Source organism: Littorina saxatilis, unplaced genomic scaffold (assembly GCF_037325665.1).
Source record: "Littorina saxatilis isolate snail1 unplaced genomic scaffold, US_GU_Lsax_2.0 scaffold_853, whole genome shotgun sequence".
NCBI classification, from domain to species: Eukaryota; Metazoa; Mollusca; class Gastropoda; order Littorinimorpha; family Littorinidae; genus Littorina; species Littorina saxatilis.
Window position 1 is genome coordinate 11274 of NW_027129505.1, and position 3727 is coordinate 15000.

The following is a 3727-nucleotide window of genomic DNA, read 5'->3' on the forward strand; positions in this document are numbered from 1 at the left end:
ATCCGGATATGACGTCATCAAAAACATTTATCGACAACATGATAAAAACCGTCTGGGGATATCATCCCCAGGAACTCTCATGGGAAGTTTCATGAAGATCAGTCTTGAAGTTTTATCTGAATTGCTCTACACACACACACACACACACACACACACACACACACACACACACACACACACACACACCCACACACACACACACCCACACACACACACACGCCATTTCCATGTCTCTGTTCCCAGTCTAAAAACGTTTAGTTAAAGTTTAACATAATGTAAAAATCACTAACACGTATTGACTATTCGCTGATGCACACTAGCTCATACTTACCTTTTGCATCCTTCACATCCACATCGCCTTCAGACGCCTGGTTAAAACAGAAGACTTTGAAACTGCATGATGCTAGTTTTATTGGGCGGTTAGACAAATTGTCATTGACAAAGACATGACATAGAGAGGAAGGGTAAAGGTGTCCAAGCAACCAAGCAACCAAGCAAATAAGCAACCAAACAACAAACCAACAAACTTTCTTACCAATTTATCAACCAACCAACACACACAGACACAGACACAGACACACACAGACACACACAGACACACACAGACACACACACACACACACACACAAACACACACACACACACACACACACACAAACAAACAAACAAACAAACAAGCATGAATTGTACAAAATAGGATTGTAACATTATGCGCATAAAGAACAGGCACTGCAATAAACATGTACCATACCCACTACTACAAACAACCGCCTGATCAACATCAACAAGGTTCCACGTGCAAGCTAAATTAAAATGATTAAAATGGTGATAAAAAAAGCAATATTTATGTAAGCTTAAGATGCATTTATGCCTTCATATATCAGAAGGTTCTTTGGAGGACCAAATAGTCGTGCATTTCAAGACTCTGTGTGTGTGTGTGTGAATAAGGTGTTTGAGCAACTGTCGTTTAAAAGTTGCTGTTATTAAGAATGTGCGGAAGTGAATTCCAAACTAATGATCCGGAAAATGCACAGCCATAAATAAATCAATGCGTGGAAATGGTTGCAGTACCTTCTTGGAACAATACCTGTCTGTTGATTTTTTTAATCAGAGCCTGCAAGTAAGGATACGCCTCATTGTGATTAGACCTTAAACATCCACCCTGCCTTATTAAATTACAACTGTAGTGGACGTGGTAAACTATTTAGTAAATTTTTTTTTTTCATCAGTTGGGATTGTAAAATCTAGTAAATTGAGTGTAATATCATGGCGATGACGAGGGTTTAATTTCTTCATGATACATATCATCGCAAGTATCCCAACACGTCGAGGAGTAATTGACGTGCGACAGAGACAGAGAAACTAAGCTAGGCTTAACTAAATAATGTAAGGCAAGGTAAGATCATATTAGATAGGATCAGTTATTCCTCTTACGGGTGAGGTTGGATGCATACAAAGTGCAAATAAAGCTTACTATATACAACACCCCTAGCACATTGGACGCGCAATCACATACAGAGAAAGACGAAGATCTTACCACTTTCACGTCGGCGTAGGCATAGAAGACGGCACAGAGGAGCAGGCACAACACGACGATGCGGATGACACCCATTGTTAACCTTCATAAGCGAATAAACAACAGGAGTAAACATATTTTAATCCTCTGCTTGAACTGGACTTCTAACAACCATTCTTTCAGATACGTCATGCTTTACGTGAATATATCAGGGCCGGATCTGGGGGGGGGGGGGTCCTGGGGTTCCGGAACCCCCCCCCCCCCCCCCCTGGCCATCCAATGTACCTCTCAGAGGAAAAAAATGTGGACTTTGGACCCCTGCCTTCAGTTGGAACACCCCCCCCCCTCCTCAAACGAACTTGGTCCGGCCCTGTATATTGCATACCGATGAACATTAATTAGTTTAATATAACCCAGGAGTGCAATTGGACACAACTCTGGTTGTTCTGCCTTCAGCACAGGAGGTAGGACACGAACATTTCTGCTCTAAAGGTCAGCATTCTTATCTTTTTCTTTTTTCTTTTTTTTGTGCATCAAGGAATGCATTTGTGTATATATTATGTTGTTCTCATTTTTGGATACTTTACTGTTGAGCATACAATGTCAAAGCGTACCCCCTAAAAATAAAAAAAAACTCATGTTAAATTCTTACCTTAGACCCGCAACGCACACAATAAATCAGGACACTGGCAAATGTTACAGGACAGCGTCTGGCACTTCAGTTACCGTTCGATCGTCGATTTGTGAGGAAGCGTCCAAAAAGCTACCCTTTAAAGCATTCTGACTGAAAAAGAACAGGTCCAAAGATTTTTTTTAATGGTCTATTAATCTAGAAAATACTCACGAAGAATGTTAAAATAACGGAATAGCTGGCATCTGTCACATATGTTATAATAACGAGTTTTCACTGTAGACCAGTCGCTATATGACCGAGGCAGTTTCCACCTGGGCTGCTTCAAAAGTATGACAATAACGGTTATTATCCTGCGTTTTAAGTATTGACATTTTGACAATGGATGACGTGATTTACTGTAATCATAAATGCGATACACAGTTGGTTAATTTAAAACAAATTACTTTAAGTGATTCTGATGCAGCATCCAAAATGAAACAAAGTCAGACAGACAGACAGACAGACAGACAGACAGACAGGCCAGGGCTCTCCACGGACGCCCGTCCTAGAGGGTCCCGGGACACCACTTTTAATGTTTAGAGGGTCCAATGCCTCCTAAGCGGAGTTTAAGAGGGTCACAAGTCCCCCAAACCCCTATGTACATAGAACGCATTGTGTGCTAGGAAGTGTTGTTTTTTTCTCACCAGAATATTCGAGAACGTGATTTCGTCTTCGTGTGGGTATAAGGCACGGGGGTGTGCACTTTGAGAAACTCTGCAGACAGACAGACAGACAGACAGACAGACAGACAGACAGGCAGGCAGGCATTGATATAAGAAAAACATTCTGTCAACCTTGCCTGATGGCATAAAATAAAGAAACTGAACACAATGCATGTTGTTGTCATTGAGACTGATAAGTCCTGGGTTGGTTGAGACAAAGCTGATTTTGGTATAAAATGAATACAACCCACCATTTCACCGAATGTTCCAAATTTTCCATTTGATATTTTCGTTACTGACTACGCTGTATCCTCCTCCTCCTCCTCCTCCTCATCCTCATCCTCCTCCTCCTCCTGCTCCTCCTCCTCATCATTATCACCATCATCATCATCATCATCATCATCATCATCATCATCATCATCATCATCATCAGTCTATGGCTGTCTGTCAAACACTCTGACTATGTATTTGCTGTGCGTGCGTCCGTGTGGGTGTGTTTGTGTGTTTGTGTGTGTGTGTGTTTGTGTGTGTGTGCGTGCGTGGGTGCGTTAGTATGCAGATGCGTACGTGCGTGCGTGCGTGCGTGCACGTGCTCGTGTGTGACAACAACACATTTTGGACGTAAATGAAAACAATACTGTTATGGTAGGGGCAAAGAAGTGACATTCACTATTATATAATCCTCCTTGAATATATAAGAACTAGAGGAATACCCGGCTTCGCCGGGGTGAATCGCGAGACAGAGACAGACAGCGTGGCGGTTCATCACAATCACCTTTGAAGGCGAAGTCCTGTCAAACGGGATTGAGAATTTTAGAGCTTATTTCTTAGCCCTATATTATCTGTTGTGGCTTCTCAAAAGCCAGAACACACAGA

The 3727-nt window shown here is 41.9% G+C and overlaps 1 long non-coding RNA gene across 2 annotated transcripts; it reads right to left on the reverse strand.

Moving 5' to 3' along the window:
* Positions 1-332: 332 nt before the first annotated feature.
* Positions 333-2852, reverse strand: LOC138957759 (uncharacterized). 2 transcript variants are annotated; one of them, XR_011453173.1, is made up of 4 exons: positions 2834-2852; positions 2169-2300; positions 1538-1619; positions 333-368 (listed from the first exon to the last, which is right to left on the reverse strand). It is a non-coding gene; the product is annotated as an uncharacterized lncRNA (long non-coding RNA). The 2 variants fall into 2 exon arrangements; XR_011453172.1 differs by lacking the exon at positions 2834-2852 and having other exon boundaries at positions 2169-2318.
* Positions 2853-3727: the final 875 nt, after the last annotated feature.